Source organism: Vombatus ursinus, unplaced genomic scaffold (assembly GCF_900497805.2).
Source record: "Vombatus ursinus unplaced genomic scaffold, bare-nosed wombat genome assembly UNPS02006779.1, whole genome shotgun sequence".
NCBI lineage: Eukaryota > Metazoa > Chordata > Mammalia > Diprotodontia > Vombatidae > Vombatus > Vombatus ursinus.
The window spans coordinates 25,235,253-25,256,083 of NW_020946557.1; the positions used below are offsets into that span (position 1 = coordinate 25,235,253).

General features: G+C 36.4%; 1 protein-coding gene across 1 annotated transcript in view; it reads right to left on the reverse strand.

Moving 5' to 3' along the window:
* MOXD1 (monooxygenase DBH like 1) overlaps nucleotides 1-20,831 on the reverse strand; it is a 43,100-nt gene that overhangs the window by 5,122 nt on the left and 17,147 nt on the right. The window lies entirely within an intron of this gene.

Here is a 20,831-nt window from a genome sequence, read left to right on the forward strand (position 1 = left end):
TATCTATCTATCTATCTATCTATCTATCTATCTATCTATCTATCTATCTATCTGTCTGTCTGTCTGTCATCTATCTCCATTTCTCATCTCTCTTTCTCCCTCTGTCTCTGTCTGTCCCTGTATTTATGTCTCTCTGTATCTATCTGTCTCTCTTTCTCTGTCTTTCTGTCTTTCTCTCCCATCTATGATATAGATCCTCAGGTCTCTCTGTATATTTTAGGAACATGAGTCACAGTTTTAATCCACCAGCTTTATTTTGTGGTGGTAATTTTCAATTACATGTAAAAATATTTTTAACATTTATTTAAAAATTGAGTTTCAAGTTCTCTTATCCCCTTCCCTCCCCCCTTTCTGAGATGGTAAGCAATTTGAAATAGCTTATACATGTGCAATCATGCAAAATATATTTCCATATTAGTCATGTTATGAAGCAAAACACAAATAAAACAGACAAAAAATAAAGTAAAAAATAGTATGCTTCATCTCTATTGACTCCATTAATTTTTTCTCTGGAAGTGGATAGTATTTTTCATTATGAGTTCTTTAGAATTGTATTGGATCATTGTGTTGCTCAGAATAGCTAAGTCATTCACAGTTGGTCATCATATAATATTGTTTTTACTGTATACAATTTTCTCCTGGTTCTGCTCACTTTTCACTTTGCATCAGTTCATGTAAGTTTTTCCAGGTTTTTCTGAAATCAGCCTGTTCATTATTTCTTATAATAATATAGTATTCAAAATCATATACCACAACTTGTTCATCCATTCCCCAACTGACAAACCTTCCTTCAATTTTCTATTGTTTGTCACAACAAAAAAAGCTGCCATAAATATGTTTGTACAAATAGGTCCTTTTTTCCCTTTTTTTTATCTCTATAGTATACAAACTTAGTAGTGGTATTTCTGAATCAAAGGAAATGCACAATTTTATAGCCCTTTGGGCTTAGTTCCAAATTGCTCTCCAGAATGGTTGGATAAGTTTACAATTTCATCAAATAGTATCAGTGTCCCAATTTTCCCAAGTACCTTCAAACATTTATCATTTTCCTTTTCTCTCATATTAGCCAATCTAGTAGGCATTAGGTACCTCAGAGTTATTTTAATTTGCATTTCTCTAATCAATGGTGATTTAAAGCATTTTTTCACATGACTATAGCTAGCTTTGATTTTTTCATCTGAAAACTGCCTGTTCATGTCCTTTGAACATTTGTCAATTGGGAAATAATTTGCATTGTTATAACTTTGATTCATTCCTCTATGTATTTGAGAAATGAGGCCTTTATCAAAGACAGCCTTCTGTTTTCCTAGAAAGTGTCTGAGGCTAGATTTGAACTCATGAAGATGAGTCTTTCTGATTCTAACACCAACACTCTATCCACTCACCTGTAAAATGAGCTGGAGAAGGAAATGGCAAATCACTCTAGCATCTTTGCAAAGAAAAACCCAAATGAGATCAAGAATCAGACATGATTGAAACTACCAAACAAACTAAAATACATGCTCTATCCTCCCAGTAGAATGTTAAGCTCCTTGAGAGCAGGGGCTATTTTTGTTTTTGACATTGCATTCCCAAAGCCTAAAAGATGTCTCATACAAAAACTCCTAATAAATGTCAGTGGGCAGCTAGGTGGTGTAATAGATAGAATGTTAGGCCTGGAATCAGGAAAACCTGAGTTCAAATATGACCTCAGACAACAACAACAATAATAACAAGTCAGTCAAAAACATTTATTAAGTACCTTCTATATCCAGACACTGTGGTAAGATCTTCAAATACAAAGAAAGGCAAAAGACAGTCCCTGCTTTGGAGGAGCTCATAGTCTACTGGAGAAGATAACATGTAATCAACTATATATAAAAAAGCGATATATAAATATATGTATGATAAATTAGAGATAATCAATAGAGGGAAGAAATAATTATTAGAAATAAGGAAGCCTGGGGAAGGCTTACTGTCAAAAGTGAGATATTAGCTGGAACTTGAAGGAAGGCAAAATGTACCATATCAGGAGGGAGAGTGTCCATGTATAGGGAATAGCTAGTGAAAATACCCAGAGTCAAGTCTTGCTCAAGAACAGCTAAGAGACCAGTGTCATTAAATTGTGTACATAGGGTAGGGATATAAGGAGTAAGAAGACTGGAAAATTGGAGAGGTACAGGTCCTGAGAGGCTTTGAATGCGAGAGAATTTTATATTTTATCCTAAAATGATAGGGAGCCACTGAAGTTCATTGAGAAGGGTAGGATGAGGCATGACTGGACCTGTACTTCAGGAAAATTCCTAAGACACAATGGAGGGTAGACTAGAAGGGAGAGAGACTTTTGTTAGGCAGACCAACCAGAAAGCTATTGCAATAGTCCAGGCATGAAGAGACGTTAGAAAGAGAGAAGGGTTTTAGGGAAAAGATAATTAAGTTCATTTTTGGACAAGTTGAGTTTAAGATACCTACAGGGCAGTTTGAAATGCAAGATTAGAGGTCAGGAGAGAGGTTTGGACTGAATAATTCAATTTGAGAATCATTAACAGAGACATTATAATTGATTCCATGGAAGTTGATGAGATCACCAAATGTTCAATGTTGTACTCAAAAATGCCTCTTGAACATAAAAAAAGTACTTTTCTTGACCATTCAAAGCAAAGGGCATGTCCCACATATACAATCACAATGGAATCTCAAACATAGTCAAGTTTGAAAATTTCTGATATGTTTGATCATGTTCCCAGACTCCAAGAAAATATCACTGTATTCTAGAAAGCATGAAGTCAATAATGTGCATGTGATTATGCTAGTGATAAACTATTACCTAACATATATATCCCATTTTTAAATCTAATTAATTTTTTGGTTTACCCAGATCAAATTCAAAGAGAGTCCTCTTTTAAAGTAAGAAACAGGCAGGATTTCGATGTGGAAACACTTCAGCATGATAGCGATTTACAATCTGACATGTGAATTAAATCCGTAAATGCAAGAAATTCTAATGATGTATTTTCATATGTCTATTTGTCCTCAGGAAAAAAATCTACTGATAAATAAGATCTTTCTTTACTCACTCATTAAATATGTATACACAGTCATCTGAGGCAATTTCTTTGTTTTCTTTGAATCATCACCTTATACTTCATTTGTTCATGTATCTTTTCTATGAGTCTGAAGATTATTTTTCCATCTGTATATTTTTGGTCCAGACCAGTGATTTTCTTAGTGTAGGGAACTTCCAGTGTAGAAATTCCCTCCAATGATATAGATTGGCAATTCATAAGCAAATTATAATCTTAGAATTGCCTGAGATATTGAGAGTTTAAGTGATTTGCAGAGCATTATAAGTTTGTCTTTGTAAATGGAACCACCTTAAAACAAGTACTGGATCCAAATCCAGCCTTCTGTCCAGAATGTAACTCTTCATCTATGTAATTGAACCTGTTAAAATAGCATTATTTCTTTGGGGAGATACAGAAAGGGAAAAGTGGTAAGTAATTTATGATATTATAATTTTTACCTTCAGGCTCATTTTTGTTTAATGAAAGTCCTCCCTTAGTTCCTCAAGCATATTTGATAAATGAATGAAGGGGAAGAAAGCATTTATTAAGTCCCTAATATGCACAAAGTACTGTGCTAAGTCTTTGGAATACTGCGAGAAAGGCAAGATAGTCACTGTTTTTAAGGCACTTGTATATTAATAGAGATAGAAAACACATTAGGAAGTTTTAGCTTCAAATCAAATGGAAAGACCTAGTGGCCCTCAAGGTGCACCAGTAAAGCAAATGGTAATCCATCCTCTTTAATGCTATTGCCATTTATTGAATTACTAGAATGACATCCTTGGCTGTTGAAAACTTTAGGATAAGGTAGCATAAAAATAAGGTAATAAAAATATAATATATACTATTATATTATATTAACATAATCAATTATTGTATAATCAATATAATTGACATTATATTAACAATATAATAAATGTAATAAAATGTTATATTAATATAATTAATTATTACATGATATAGTTGTTATGTGATTAATATCATATTATAATACATTTAATAAAAATAAAAATAATAAAAAACTCATCTCCAAGAAAAATCAAATCAAAATACAGGGTAATGACACATAACCTACATCATGATTGAATAAAAATTTTGTAATGGAATATAGATATGTAATTCATTGCTGATTCTATAACTTTAAAATTTATTTAAAATTAATATTGGTTTTAAAAAGGACTATTTCTATTGCATATACTTCTCTATTTTAAAATTTTTTAAAGCAAATTTGGGGTAGCTATTTTTTTAAAGAGCAATTTTTAAAATTATAATTCACTTTCAACAAGCTAAGGTAGTATATATTTTGGAAAAGGGAATCTAGCCTACATGCACAGGAAAATACTACAAGTGTCACAAAATCAAACTGCAAACTTTTAAAAACCACAAGAGGGCACTGGCATTGCTACCAGCAGACCTGGAGCATGGTTCCTATTGCTGAGTTTTTGTTCATTTTACTTTGTTTTGTTTGCCAGCAATATCCAATACAATGTCATCTTTTTTTCTAATTGCTCAAAACAATTCCATTTTTGAATCACCTGTTACATGTAAAAGGTTTAGGGGAGATCAGTCAATCCAGAAGTATTTATAATAGCAGCTCACATTTGAAGTGATATGGCATAGATGGGTGTGAATAAATTTAGCATCTTTTGCAATAGTAGTAAAGAAGTGGAAACAAAGTAGATGCCCATTGATTAGAGAATAGCTAAATAAGATGAGGTACAGGAATGTTATGGAATATTACTGTGTTGTAAGAAATGATGAATATGATGAACATAGAAATGAATTGGAAACTTGTATCAACAGATGCAAAGTGAAATAGAACCAGTAAAGCAATATATACAGTGGTTATAATGATGTAAAGGGAAGGAAAAACAACAAAACAACCAAAACTAAAGGCAGAGAAATTAAGATCATCAAACTTGGTCCTAAAGATGAGAGGAAACTCCCCTGCTTCATTATAGAAATGGAAGGACAATAGCTGCACATAATGTCACTTTTTCAATGTGCTGGTTATTTTGCTGAATGTTTCTTTTTCTTCTTTTTCTTTAGCTGTTATAAGAGATAGCTTTTGGGGAAGAGAAAGATGAATATGTTGAGAAATATATATATATAGAAACAAATGATATCATTAAAACATTTTAAAACCTTAAATTGTCATAGACATTTCAGCAGTTATTGAGTAAAACATAGGGTAAGGAGACTAAGTAGCTCCAGTCTGGGGGCAGGGGGGAGAAATCACTGTTGCCAGGAAATGATCTCATAATCTTTTGCTGGATTTGTCAGAATGCTACCTCTTTTTTAGTACCTATTAATCTTAAGTCTCATTTTTATTTATAAGTGTGTAATCAATCAAATCATTCCACCCTTCTTTAAGTAAGTTATGCTCATGTGCCTTCATCTGATGAGAACAATCAGTCAGAGGTATGGGCAAGGCCCAGGTATCAATTGGTCAATCATAGGCTTTAGACTAAGTGAAAAGTCCTGAACCAATTTAGAAGTGTTTTGAAGTCATGGGATGAAGTGAAATGATACCACTCAAGAAAGTATGCTCATATTGCTTGAGGGACTTTTCCCTACCCTGAAGGGCATGTATAAAAACAAGAAGATTGTTTGGAATTGAGATTCAAGTATTAGACAGCAAATCATTCCAGCCAAGTCCTTCTGAAAGAACAACTTGGGGGAGGGGAGAGATATAGATCCTCAGCCTCCTTCCCCTTCCCCCTCCCCTTTAGTTCTGAAGAGGAGCTTGGGAATATGAAAGGACCAGAGAATATGGATTTTTTTTAAATTAGGATCCTAGCAGTGTCCCTGGGAGGGCAGTGATTGGCAGCAATATCTGCACCAGGAGCCAAGGATAGGCCGGAAGCAACAACGAAAGGCAAATTCAAGGTTCTACAAAGAACCCAGAAGAAAAGCTGCACTGTCTCTAAGGGGAACATCTCGAGGACTCCAGCCAAAGGACTTCCACGAGCTGAGTTACCCCTTTGTCAATGTGATATCCAAGCTTAAGTCAACTTTGCCCTAGACTCAGTATCTATTGATCAGAGAGTATGTCATGACCTTTCCTTTTTTTGAGGGGGGGAGAGGGAGGTGTACCAACTGTTCTTACTAAATCACCTTAGTAAAATAACCCTTTCTAAAAGCTAATTAAGCCTGGCTAATTGATACTGACTGATAATCAATGTGGAGAATCACTCTAGAGGGACCTCATGGCCTATGATATTTGGAAGGCACCAGTAGAACTTGACTTTCAAGGTTAAGCCTAGAATACTCTGGAGACCTGACCTTCCAGTGGAGTTGGGGTTAGGAGCATAGATCCAGAGGATTTGTTACAAAAGACAAGACTTTGTTCCTCCTGAAAGTAATTCCAGGAATGAGAAAGCATATAGGATAAGAAGGGGTTACTTTTTTGAGGAAGAAGAGGAATCCTTCCTAGCTAGCTTAAAAGGTAGCTGTCTGATCCACCCAAGTTTAATGCAAGCCTAATCATAGACCATCATGACATGATTTCTAGTAGACTCTACTTTTAAACATTATCACTGACTTTGATTATAATGACTCACATTTCTATAGTGTTTTAATGTTTACAAAGCAATTTTCTTACAACAACCCTATAATGGGGCAATGCAAATATTATCATCCTCATTTGACAATTGAAGAAATTGAGACACAGACAAGTTGCCAAGAGTCACACAACTAGGGGAGGTAATGAGGTTCGTGGGAAAAAAATTGATAAAAAGTCATAGAACTTGTATTAAAATTTCTGTTCTGCCATTTACTTCTATGACTTTGAGCAAAACTCAGCCTCACTTGCCCTCAGTTTTCTCATTTGTAAAATTAGGGGGTTGGACTAGATGACCTCTAAGGTCTGTTCCAACTCTAAATCTATGATTATGTCAGTACCAAGGATTCAGACCTAGGTCTTTTGACTCCAAACTCATTGTTCTTTTCCCTCTATCAAAATGCCTTTGTAAGAGGAGATTTCTCCCTGGAGTTCTCTAGACATAGATATTGTATAGTGGGGGAAGGGAGGAAAGGATTATATGAACACATAAAATAAAAACATTTTTCTAAGCCCACCATCTGTTACATCATGTGATCACTGCAAGTTTTTGGTGTTCAGTGGAGCCTTGCCATATTTTCATAAGAAAGAAGTTATGTTTCCCTTCTTCCCTCCCACTTAATAGATAATGCAATTGAGATAGGAGCCAGTTGTCAGTTTTTTTTTAATCCCCCTCTAGCTGATCCTAGGTGAGTGGGAAATGTTCTTTAAAACAGAGCAACTAGTTTTAAATGAAACTAAAAACATAGAACAGCATTTTTTTTGCCACATTAGGTTACACAACATTCCTTTTTAATAGCTTATTTTTTTTAAATAGGGAGGGCCCTAAACCACACTAGCAGTGTTCCTTTGAGTTAGAAAAAGAAGAAAAAAATGGTCCATCTATTTTCTTTCCTTTAGATCTCTCAGCCAGCACCATATTGGTTTGGACTTTACCATCAATTATGTCACTGTGATGATGAAGTAAAACCCAATCTCTGATTTAGAGTCCTAATGTGTTTTTCAAAAGAGAGGCTCTTTTTTATTCATGCTTGGGAGGACTAAATAAATTTAGCCATGATGATGAATTGCTTGATGTGGGCAATGTCATTTCAAGACTGGCCTTGTACTGTGAGGCCCTTCCCACTTTCTTCCAAAGTCATCCAAAGACCAGTTTGCTCAATGCTACCTAAGTATCATATTTCTCAAGCAGAGTAACCTGAGAATTATTGATACTTTGGGACATTTGGACATGAACATGACTGTTCTGGGGAATGGGAACCAAATATATCTAGAGGTTCCAGATGGGTCAGGATCCAGAAGAAAATTGTGATGCCATAGAGCATGACACAAGAGAACCATCTTTTATCATATAGCTTTGCCTTTTCCTTTTGTTTTCAACAACAACAACAAAAAAAAATTCATTGTTTTGGAGAAGTTTGGGTACCCCTCCCCCTAAAAATTCAGTAAATACACATATTTGATGATAGTGAAAACTATCAATGGTCTAAATACAAGACCATGAGCTAGACCTGGAGAGCTAAATTACCAAGCATGATCTCCAGAGGGACACTAGGAGTTCTTAAATTTTTTTCTGTCCTGGACCCTTTTGACAATCTGGCTAAACCAATGGACCCCTTCTCAGAATGATATATTTAAATGCACAAAATAAAATGCATAGGATTACAAAGGAAACCAATTACATTGAAATAGTTATCAAAATATCAAAAAGAAAAAAAAGAAAGAAAGTTCATGGGTCCCAGATTAAGAAAAATTGCTGTAGTTGGAAAGTCAGAAGGTCTGGTTTTGAATCTTAGCTCTGCCACTTACCAGTTATACAACCTTTGGAAAATCATGAGTATAAGTTTTAAAATGGATATGATATTTACACAAGTAAGGATCAGTAAGGAGATGGTTGGTGCTGGCGTTAGGAAAATCTGTTGTGGTTATCAGCAAATCACTTAACCTCTCTCTCAGTAGTACCCTAGGAAACTCTCCGAGACCATGAGTTATAGAGGAATTGCCAGTCTGTATTCATGGAAACATAAACATAAGCTACTGTTTTCACTTTGTTTAATAGCTCCGTGCTTCTGATCATGGGATCCCTGTGTAATTACAAAGACTTTGCACATCAGACATCCTTGTTCACTTCCCAGTGGAGTACATCATTTACTGATGATAAGTTCATCAAAGAGAAAGAGATAACCAGGACATCAGAAGACAGTACAACAGAGGAGAGTCAAGACTCCAGTAGACAGTCTCTGAAGTCTGTTGAGAGGTGAAAGGAGAGGAAAGAAAGGAAGATAACAACTGAGGGCAGTTAATGTCTGCATTAGGGGGAGTAGGAATCTGCTAATTGCAGATCAAACACATGTGCAAATCAAAGCAAGCTGCTTCAGATCTCAGGGAAAACCCCAGAAAAAAAACCCAGGAAATCATAATAACAAGAAAGCTTTGCTCAGGAACCCTCAGCAAAAGAGCCTCGTGCAGTGAAAAGCCCCAGCATACAAGCAATTTGCCAAAGCCACTGGCTATGGGAGCTAACAAGAGTGACAGAGAACTGAGAATCTCAGTTTCAGCAAGTATGGAAAGGAGACAGGAATGATGTAGTGACCTGCAGGAATTGCAAGTGACAAGTGACAGTCATTAAATACAAAGTGCCGGATGGTTTTCCTGATAGGGTGAATGGGCTAACTTTGCTCTCCAGCCTATTAGGAATGAATAAATAACTGGTTACATGTAGGGAAGAAGTGATTCAAGGAGAATTCAAAGAGGAAAATGAATTCCTATAGGAGACTGTTGGGAGTCTGAGGGAAGGAGGATGTGTTACAGAGATGGAAGGATAGATAAAAGGACCACTGCACTGTGGGAGGTTCATTAGATTGTGAGCTCCTTGAAGTCAGGGACTGTCTTTTGACCTTTTTTTTGTATACATAGGGTTTAGCACAGTGCCAGGTACATTGCAAGTGCCTAATAAATACTTATTGAATGACATAATAGGTTTGAAGATCTTCCCATATATGATGAAGCCAAGCTCTCAGAGGAGAAAATAGTTTATGTTCAAAATGGATACACATGTATCATGAATATAAAAGGTAACAATTTAAAAGAAGATGAAATCAAGTATTTTTCACAAATATGGTTGTGAGATATGGGAGAAATCTTAATGAAACAAAGGATAAAAGAAATTAAAAAAAATTGAAATAGATATATACTTTTTTTTTGGTGAGACAATTGGGGTCAAGTGACTTGCCCAGAGTCACACAGCTAGTAAGTGTTATGTGTCTGAGGTCAGATTTGAACTCAGATCCTCCTGACTCCATGGCCAGTGCTCTATCCACTGTGCCACCTAGTCCCCAAAAAATACAATTTAAAAGCTTTTAAGTAATAAAGACCAAATTAGAAAGGAAAATGTAAAGTGGGAAAATATTTACATCAAACATTAATGATAAAAGTTGGATATCCAAAATATAGATGTATTTGATGTGAATATGTAACACTAAGAGTGATTCCTCAATAGACAAGTAGTCACAGAATATACAGTTTTCAAAAAAAAGATTTACAAATAAATGAACACAAGAAAACAAGCTCCGACTTGCTGATAGAAAAAAAAGAATTGCAAATTAAAACAATTTTGAGTTTTCATTTCCATGCAAATTAATAAAGATGAAAAATGATAGGTATAACATATGATCATATGACATATGATCATATGTTATATGACATAGGTATAGGTAATGATGTTTGAAGGGTTGTACAATGACAAGCACATTGATGGAACTGTGAAATCCGAACATTCTCACTTTTAATTTGGAATGATGCAAGGAAAGTGACTAAACTTTTCATACTCTTTGACCCATCAATTCCCCACTATTATAGGCAGTAAGGTGGTACAGTGGATAGAGTGCTGGACCTGGAGTCAGGAAGATGTAAATTCAAATCTAGCCTCAGATATTGATTAGCTATCTGATCCTGGGCAAGTAAGTCATTTAGCCTGTTTCCTTTACTGTAAAATGGGGATGATAGCACCTGCCTCCCAACATACTGGTAAGGATCAAAACAGATAATATTTGTAAAGTACTTAGGATAGTACTTGATGCACAGTAGGAGCTATGTAAATGCTAGCTATTATTATTAAGCCTTGGATATACTTTATATATGCTTAAATGTGTACATGTTCTTTCTCCCAACAGAATGTAAGCATCTTGAAGTCAGGCTGTTGCAGTGTTATCTTTGTATCACCAGTACCTAGCACAGTGTCTGACACATTGTATATGGTTAATTAATGCTTGTTGATTAACTTGGTCTTCCTCTCCCTAATGGTTTCTATGTAAATTTGCTAGCATTGCTGATAGCTATCAAGTTAACTCCCAATGAGCATAATATTAATGGTACCTTTCTTTATTCCATCTTCTTTACATGTCTTTATTTTTTTCTCTTTTTTCCCCCAATTTGCCCTTCCTTCTATCATACCCCCCCTCTCTTATCCCCTTTCCCCTTCTTTCCTGTAGGGTAAGATAGATTTCCATACTCAATTGAGTGGGTATATTATTCCCTCCTTAAGCCAAATCCAACGAGAATAAAGTTCACTCATTCCTTCTTACTTCCCTTCTCTTCCCCTCCACTGTAAAAGCTTTTTCTTGCCTCTTTTATGTGAGGTAATTTACCCCATTCTACCTCTCCCTTTCTCCTTCTCCCAGTACATTCCTCTCTTAACTCTTAATTTTGTTTTTTAGATATCATCCCCTTGTATTCAACTCACCTATATCCTCCAACTACCCTAATACTGAGAAAGGTCTCATGAGTTACAAATATCATCTTTCCAAGTAGGAATGTAAACAGTTGAACTTTAATAAGTCCCTTATGATTTCTCTTTCCTGCCTGCCTTTTCATGCTTCTCTTCAGTCTTCTATTTGAAAGTCAAATTTTCTATTCAGCTCTGGTCTTTTCATCAAGAATACTTGAAAGTCCTCTATTTCATTCAATGCCCATTTTTTCCCCTGAAGGATTATGCTCAGTTTTGCTGGGTAGGTGATTCTTGGTTTTAATTCTAGCTCCTTTGACCTCTGGAATATCATATTCCAAGCCTTCTGATCCCTTAATGTAGAAGCTGCTAAATTTTGTGTTAACTGGATTGTTTTTCCACAGTACTAGAATTGTTTCTTTCTGGATGCTTGCAATATCTTCTCCTTGACCTGGGAACTATTGAATTTGGCTACAATATTCCTAGGAGTTTTCCTTTTGGGATTTCTTTCAGGAAGTGATCAGTGGAGTCTTTCAATTTCTATTTTACCTTCTGGTTCTAGACTAGCAGAGCAGTTTTCCTCAATAATTTCTTGAAAGATGATGTCTAGGCTCTTTTTTTGATCATGGCTTTCAGGTAGTCCAATAATTTTTAAATTATCTCTCCTGGATCTATTTTCCAGGTCAGTTGTTTTTCCAATGAAATATTTCACATTGTCTTCTATTTTTTCATTCTTTTGGTTTTGTTTTGTTGTTTCTTGTTTTCTCATAAAATCATTAGCTTGCATTTGTTCCATTCTAATTTTGAGGGATTATTCAGTGAGCTTTTGGACCTCTTTTTCCATTTGACCCATTCTGTTTTTTAAAACATTCTTCTCCTTATTGGCTTTTTTGACCTCTTTTGCCATTTTGGTTAGTCTATTTTTTAAGGTGTTAATTTCTTCAGTATTTTTTTGAGTCTCCTTTAGCAAGCTGTTGACTTGTTTTTCATTGTTTTCTTGTATCACTCTCCAATTTTTCTTCTACTTCTTTTACTTGCTTTTCAAAATCCTTTTTGAGCTCTTCCATGGCCTGAGACCAATTCGTATTTTTCTTGGAGGCTTTGGATATAGGAGCTTTGACTTTGTTGTCTTCTTCCAATTGTATGTTTTGATCTTCTTTGTCAACAAAGTAAGATTCTATAGTCTGAGTATTTTTCTGCTTTTTGTTCATTTTCTCAGCCAATTACTTGACTTTTAAACTATTTGTTAAGGTAGGGCTCTGCTTCCAGTGTGGAAGGTATACTATCTCAAGTTTTAGGGGTTTTGTGCAGCTGTTTTCAGAGGTACTTCTAGGGGCCTGTACATTTTCAGTTCTTCCAAGGTGGTATGATCAAAGGAGAGGTGTTTACTCTTCTGCTGGCCTGTGCTCTAGTCTGTGAGTGACCACAAGCACTCTTTTCTGCCTTGGAAGTGTGAGGAGGAGTCCCTCTCCACCACCACCACAAGCTCCACCTCACCAGTGTTTTTCCTTGCCCCAGGATCATCACCTAGGACTGCAACCCAGGTCCAAGCATGGGCAAAGCAAGAGAATCCTGCCTCAACATCAGCAAAGAAATCCCTGCAGTCAGAAGCAGCCACTGCTGCAGCTTCTGCAGCTGCCCCAGGACTGGGGCCAGACCATGATCCTCTCTCACCCAGGTCTGACAGACCTTTCCTACTGACCTTCTAAGTTGTCTTTGGTGTTTTTGGGTTGAGAAGTTTGGAAATCACCACAGCTACTAGTGATTCAGTCTCTTGAGACCTCTTCTGTGTTTGCTGGGGTCCAGTCTGTGCTGGCACATTTTGCATTGGACTGTGCTCCTCTCTCAGACTGGTGCAACAGACCCTTCCTGTCAACCTTCCAGGTTGGTCTAGGGCTGGAAATTTGTTTCACTCTGTCATTTTGTGGGTTCTGCTGCTGTAGAATTTGTTTAGAGTCATTTTTACAGTTATTTGGAGGGGTTTGGGGAGAGCTCAAGCAAGCCCGTGCTTTTATTCTACCATCCTGGCTCTGCCTCCCCACCCCCCAAATACATATGTCTTTAAAAAATCTAAGATACTCAAAGGGAAAATTTACTGTACAAAAATATTTATAGCAGCTCTTTTCATAATAGTAAAGAACTAGAAACTAAAGTAATGCTACTCAATTAAGGAATGGTTGAACAAGTTATTATATATGAATGTGATGGAATATTGTTGTGCTATATAATTTCAGAAAAGCCTGGAAAGACTTTTATACCGGGATGTAGAGCAAAGCAAAACCACAAGAACAATTTTTACAATCTCAATTTTGAAAGACTCAAAAACTCTGGTCAGTGCAATGACTAATCAATATTCCAGATGAATGATGAATCATGCTACCAAATTGCTGAAAGAGAGGAAATGGACTCAATGTGCAGAATAAGACTTATATTTTTGAACATGGCCAATGTGGGAATTTTCTTGACTATTTTGTTATAAGTGGCTTGTTTTTCTTTTTTCTTCAATGGAGATAAAAGATGGGAGAGGAAAAATAAATGCTTTGTAATTCAAAAATAAAATTAAAAATAATGAAAGAGTGGCATTGGGTCAGGCTGAGCTAAAACTGCCCACGAATGCTACGATTTTTTAAAAGGTCAAGTTTTTTTTTTGTTGGTGTTTGTTTATTTAAGCAAACTTGGTGACAAGAGGAGGATAAAGAAGGGATAGAAGAGCTGCTTAGAGTAGATGGGACAATGATTATGGATTCCAGAGACCAAAAGGAACTATTCAACTTATATTTCATTTTTGTTTTCTCTAACAAGAATAATAATCTTTAGACTGAGAAGAATGGATCAAAAATTATTGAAAGTAAGATAGGAGATAGTAAAAGATCTAACAGTCATTAATGAGATAAGGTAACCACAGCCTATATAAACACCATGGAGAAAGAATTCTCAGATGTGATTGCTGAGTTGCTAATAGTGATCCATGTGGAGAATATGAAATGTCCTGTTTACTTGTAATCCTGATTTTTTTTAAGGAAAAGAAGATCCAGACTTCTGGGAGCCAAGATGGTGGAGTAAGCAGTAAATTGCTGTAACTCTCCCATACTCACCTCCAAACAACCATGAAATAAAACCACAGAACAAATCCTGGAATAGCAGAACCAGCAAAAGTACAGGGAGAAACAATCTTTTAGCCCCTGAAAGTTAAAGGATTGGCAAGAAAGGTCTGTCTTACTTGGGTGAAAGAGGAGTGCAGTCCAGAACAGGAAGTGTCCCAGCAAGCCAGCAACAAGCCCTCCCTCAGCAAACCAGAGGGAGAGCCTGAGTCCCAGTGTGGTAGAGCAGGCAAATGCCAACATCAGGCTCCCCCAAGTGCCTTAGCACAGCCAGGAGAACCTGCAGATTCCAGCTCCAAGAACCACCATACGCTTCAGCATTGCCCCAAGCAAACAGGTGGATGCTAACCCCACAGTGCCAAAGCAAACAGGCAGCCTCCAGAAGTCAGACCACCACCTGCTTCAGTGTAGCCATGGGGAAATGCAGAAACACCCCACTGGGCCTCAGCACATGCCAGACACCACCACTAGGACCCCAGCTCAGCACTAGATAAAATTCCAGACCCCTATGGCCTCCAGCAATGCCAGCTAACCACCACACCACATCCTCAGCACAGCACCAGGATCCCCTGTGGGCCTTGGGCAACATCAGCACAGCACCAAGTAAACAGCCAGGGCCTACAGCCACTAGCACAAGAAGCCAGAGACAATGCCCCTTCCAACCCTGGGAGCGGAATTCAAATTTAAGGGAAAGGAAAAAAGCCCCCACCCCCACCTAAAAAACAATCAGATGAACAAAAACAACAACAAAAGGATATGACCATAGAAAGTTATTATAATGACAGGGAAGTCCAAGACACAAACTCAGAAGAGGTGAACTGTGTCAAAGCTCCTATGGGCAAAACCCCAAAGGAAAATGGGAAGTGATCTCAAACTCAGAAAGAGCTCATGGAAGAACTCAAAAAGAAGCTTAAAAATCATATAAGAGAGGTAGAAGAAAAATTGGGAAAAGAAATGTGAGTGATGCAAGAAGATTATGAAAAAAGAATCAACAGCTTGGAAAACTGCTTAAAAAGTAAAATTGGCCAAATGGAAAAGGAGATACAAAAATCCACTGAAGAAAACAACTCCTTAAAGAATACAATTGGCTAAATGGAAAAGAAAGTACAAAAGCTAATTGAGGAAAACAACACCTTAAAATTTAGAATTGGGTGAGTGAAAGCTAATGACTCTAGAATACGTCATTAATCAATCAAACAAATTCAACAGAATGAAAAAATGGAAGATAATGCAAAATATGTCATGGGAAAAACACCTGACCTGGAAAACAGATCCAGGAGAAACAATATCAGAATTGTTGGACTACCTGAAAACCGTAATCAAAAGGAGGACCTGGATAGCATCTTTCAGGAAATTATCAGGAAAACTACCATGATGTCCTGGAACCAGGGGGCAAAATAGACATTGAAAGATTCTACCAATCACCTCAGGAAAGACATCCCAAAATACAAACCCCAAGGAACATTATAGTCAAATTTTAGAATTATCAGGTAAAGGAAAAAAATACTACAAGTGACCAGAAAAAAATTCAAATATCAGGGAGTCACAATCAGGATCACATAGGACTTGGCAGCTGCAATGGTAAAGGATTGTAAGTCATGGAACCTGATATTCTAAAGAGCAAAGGAGCTAGGACTACAACCTAGAATCACTTACCTGGCAAAATTAAATGTAATACATCAAGGGAAAAATGGCCATTCAACAAAATAGAAGAATTTCAAGTCTTAATAAGGAGAAAACCAGAACTAAACCAAAAATTTGACCTCCAATATCAAGATCCAAGAGAAACATATACAGGTAAAAAGGGAAAAGAAAACAAAAGGGTTCAATGGAGCTAAACTGTTTACAACCATACACAGGAAGATGATACTTGTAACTCTTAAAAATGTTGTCACTAACAGTATGGATAGAAGGAATATACATAGACAGAGGGTACGGGTACAAGGTGAATTGGAGGGAATGACTTAAAAAAATTAATGGATGAGAAAGAGGAGTATAATGGGAGCAGAAGGAAGAGAGAGGTAGAATGGGGTTAATTATCTCACATAAAGAGGTGAGAAAGACCTATTATAGTGGAGGGGAACATGGGAGAGTAGGTGATGGACATCTCTTGAACCTTACTCTCATAAGCATTGGCTCAAAGAGGAAATGATATATACAATCAATTGAATATAGAAATAAAGTAGGAGGGAAGGAGATTAAGTAAAGTGGGGGGAGCTAATAGGAGGGAGGGCAGCTCAGGGGAGGTCGTAGACAGAAGCCAAACATTGGTGAGGTGGGAAAGGGTTGCTGAGAGAGGACAAACAGAAGAAATAATAGGATGAAGGGCAATACACAGGTGGTAATCATAACGGTGATGAACTCTCCCATAAAATGGAAGTGGATAGCAGAGTGGATAAAAAACCAGAATCCTTCAATATGTTGCTTATATGAAACATCCTTGAAGCAGACACACACACACACACACACACAGAGTTAAGGTAATAGGCTGGAGCAGAATCTATTATGCTTCAGCTGAAGTAAAAAAAAAAAGCAGGGGTAATAATCTCCATCTTAGACAAAGTAAAAGCAAAAATAGACCTAATTAAGAGATAAGGAAGGAAACTACATCTTGCTAAAGGGTATCATAGACAATGAAGCAATCAGTTAGAAGAGCAAGGAATAGTTTGCCTGTAAGATCTATGGAGAGGGGAAGAATGCATGACCAAACAAAAGACAGAGAACACGACAAAATGTAGTATAGGTAATTTTGATCAGATTAAGTTGAAAAGCTTTTGTACAAACAAAACTAATGCAACCAAGATTAGAAGGAAAATAGAAAGCTGGGAAACAATCTTTACAGCAAGTGTCTCTGATAGAGGCCTCATTTCTCAAATACATAGAGAACTGAGTCAAATTTATAAGAATACAAGCCATTCCCCAACTGATAAATGGTCAAAGGATATGAACAGGCAGTTTTCACATGAAGAAATCAAAGATATCTATAGGCATATGAAGAAGTGCTCTAGATCACTTTTGATTAGATAAATGCAAATTAAAACAATTCTGAAATACCACCTCACACCAATCAGATTGGTTAATATGTAAAAAAAAAAAGAGGAAAATTATAAATATTGGAGAAAATGTGGAAAAATTTGGACACTGATGCATTGTTGGTGGAGTTGTGAATTGATCCAACCATTCTGGAGAGCAATCTAGAACTATGCTCAAAGGGATATAAAACTGTGCATACCTTTTGATCCAGTAATACCAATATTAGGCCTGTATCCCAAAGAGAGCACAAAAAAGGAGAAAAGGACCTAAATATGCAAAATTATTTACAGCAGCCCTATCTGTGGTGGCAAAATATTGGGAATTGAGAGGATGGTCATCAATTGGGGAATAGTTGAACAAGCTGTGGTATATGAATGTAATGGAAAATTACTATGCAATAAGAAATGATGAACGGGCAGATTTCAGAAAAAACCTGGAAAGACTTGTACCAACTGATGCAAAGTGAAATGATCAGAACCAGGACAGCATTGTATACTGTATCAACAACATCGTGTGATGATCAACTATGAATGACTCGGCTTTTCTCAGCAACGTATTGATCCTAAAGAAGTACAAAGGACTCATGAAGGAAAATGCTAACCATATCTAGATAAAGAAACCGAGCAGCTTGAAGTATATTTTTTTACTTTATTCTTACTTTTGTTTTTTTGTCCTTTTGATGTTTTTTCTTCTACAACTGTGATGAATATGGAAATATGTTTTACGTGATAGCATATATATATATGAACTATATCAAATCGCCTACCATTTTCAAAGAGGCAGGGAAGGGAGGGAGAGAGAAAAATTTGGAACTCAAAATCTTACAAAAATGAATGATAAAAATTTTCTTGATATGTAATGGAAGAAAAAAATAAAATATTATTTAAAGCAAAAAAAGGAAAGAAACTGTATTTTAAAACTGTTCACTGAGTTCAACATTAATTCCTGGTAAAAAATTATAGAATATCATTTAAAGGATGGTTTGTGATCCCTTAAAAATTGAGGCAGTGATTAATTGACCACTTAGGGCCAGTATGGTTTCATCAAGAATAGGACAATTGAGTTAAACTAATTTCCTTCTCAAAACAGAGTCACTAGAGTAGTGAATCAAGAGAGTATCATAAACATGGCATAATATTAGGAAGACATTTTAATTAAGTTTCTTTCATGTGATACCCTTGGGTATATGATGGAGGTATAATAGTATCATTAGTTAGATTCAGAGAGGTCTCTAGTAGAATGTCCCATGGTATCTGTTATTGGCCCAGTTCTGTTCAACATTGCTGTCAATATCTAGAAAGAAGCATAGATGGCATGATTATCAAATTTGAAGAAGACATGAAGCTGCGAGGGATAACTATAACACTGATAATAGAATCAGAACTTAGGACAATGTGTTGTCTAGAAAAATCAGCTCAATGGAATTAATTGAAGTTTAATACATAAAAATTTTAACTTCTAAATATGAGTTAAACTATACAAGTTCAAGAAAGGGAAGTCATAGTTTAACAAAAGTTCATGTGAAAAAGACTGGGGAGTTTTAGTGTACTGTAACCTCCTTTCCAATTCCATACCAAATGCTCACACTGACTAATTGTTTGCAACCTTCCAAGGTAGAGCCTGCCAAGCTCATTTTGGTCTGTTCAGCCACAGCTGGACACAGTACATTGACCCTGACATAGTGATGTCATTTTGGTCCTCTTCAATTATGAAGTACAACAATCAAGGGATAACAAGGCAATATGGCTACTATCTTTAAGTCCTTTCTGACTTTAAATCTCTGGTCCTATGATCCTAAGCATTTGAAGGGTTATCACATGGAAAAAAAGATTTGACTTATTTTACTTTGTGCCAGAGGGCATAACTAGGAGGAATGGATAGAAGTTACAGAGAGATAAATTTCAGCTGACTCTAAAGAAAAACTTTCTAATCATTAGAGCTGTCCAAAAGAGGAATGCACTGTCACTAAAAGTAGCAAATTTCCCATCCCTGAAGGTCTGCAAGTGGTATGTAAGTCACTACTTGCCAGAAGCACTTTCTTTTGGTAGCGGTGATGGGGATTCCTGTTCAGGTATAGATAGAACTACATGATCTCCAAGGTCCCTACAGAACTGAGATTCTATGAAATATCATTATTACAATCCACAAGGTATCATGTTTCGGGCGTGACTTTTGCTTTTAAGGACTCACATCAGGCAAAAATCATAATCCCTTTTCAGGACCTCTTTTTGTGAAGCCTTGCCTCTGCTAAGATAAAAAGAATTCATATCTCAATCAGGACTTCATGAACTCTGAATCTTGTGATCTATTGTTCATTCCGCCAATTCGTAATGAATGAATTTAATTCTGCAGAAATATTTTGAGCTCAGTTGTGAACTATCTTTAAAAATGCTCATTTTTTTTTTATTTCCACAGTACTACATTGCTTTCTTCCATTGTATCCTATATATCCCATTTAAAATTACAGAATTTTATAGCAGGAAAAGTTCTTAGAGACCATTTAGTTCAATTTGTTTGTTTTTACAGCTTTGGAAACTGGGACTCCACAAGAGGAAGTGCCTCAGGATACTAAGATATAGGCTGTTATTTAATCTAATCTTCCATCCCAGCTATAATATGAGGAAACAGTCTGAAAGTATTGATGTGACTGAATCACCTGGTCAGGATTTGAACACATTTCTTCATCACTACCCACCATTATCTTAACTCAAGCACAGTTTCCAATGTGAGGCTTTTCCTGGTTATCCCCCCACCCCAGCTACTAGTGCTTGTCTCCCCAAATTGCCCTATTTTGAACTTTGTATATACTTAAATGTATATATGTTCTTTCTCCCAACAGAATGTAAGCAAAATTGAGGGTGGACTTTTTCCAATGCTGTTTGTGTATGTTGTCCCGGTATTAGCAGTGTCTGACACATGATAGGTGGTAAATTAATGTTTGCTGATTAATTTAGTATTCCTTTTCCTAATGATTATATATAGTTCTGCTGTCATTGCTGATAGCTATCAAGCTAGCTCTTAAAGAGCATAATATTAATGGTACCTGAGTGCTTCTCACCTCAAAAAGTAATACCACTATAAGAAAGAAAATGACCTTAAAGTCATCAAGTATGTAGGCAGACCTATTTTCATACTCAAGGCAGACTAGCATATAATCTGGATATAAATCTCCAAAGGAGACCACTTCCCTTATTATTATATTCCAGGTCTTAATGACCTTCACTTTGAAGAACTCCTTATGGCTAACCAAAAGCAGTGAGTCCAGTTTTTCTTTTTCTGTTTTATATGGCAGAAGAGATCAGATGGGAAACATGTGAGGTCACCCTTCCAGTTGTTCCTCCCACTAGTATAAAAATGATGGAACATCA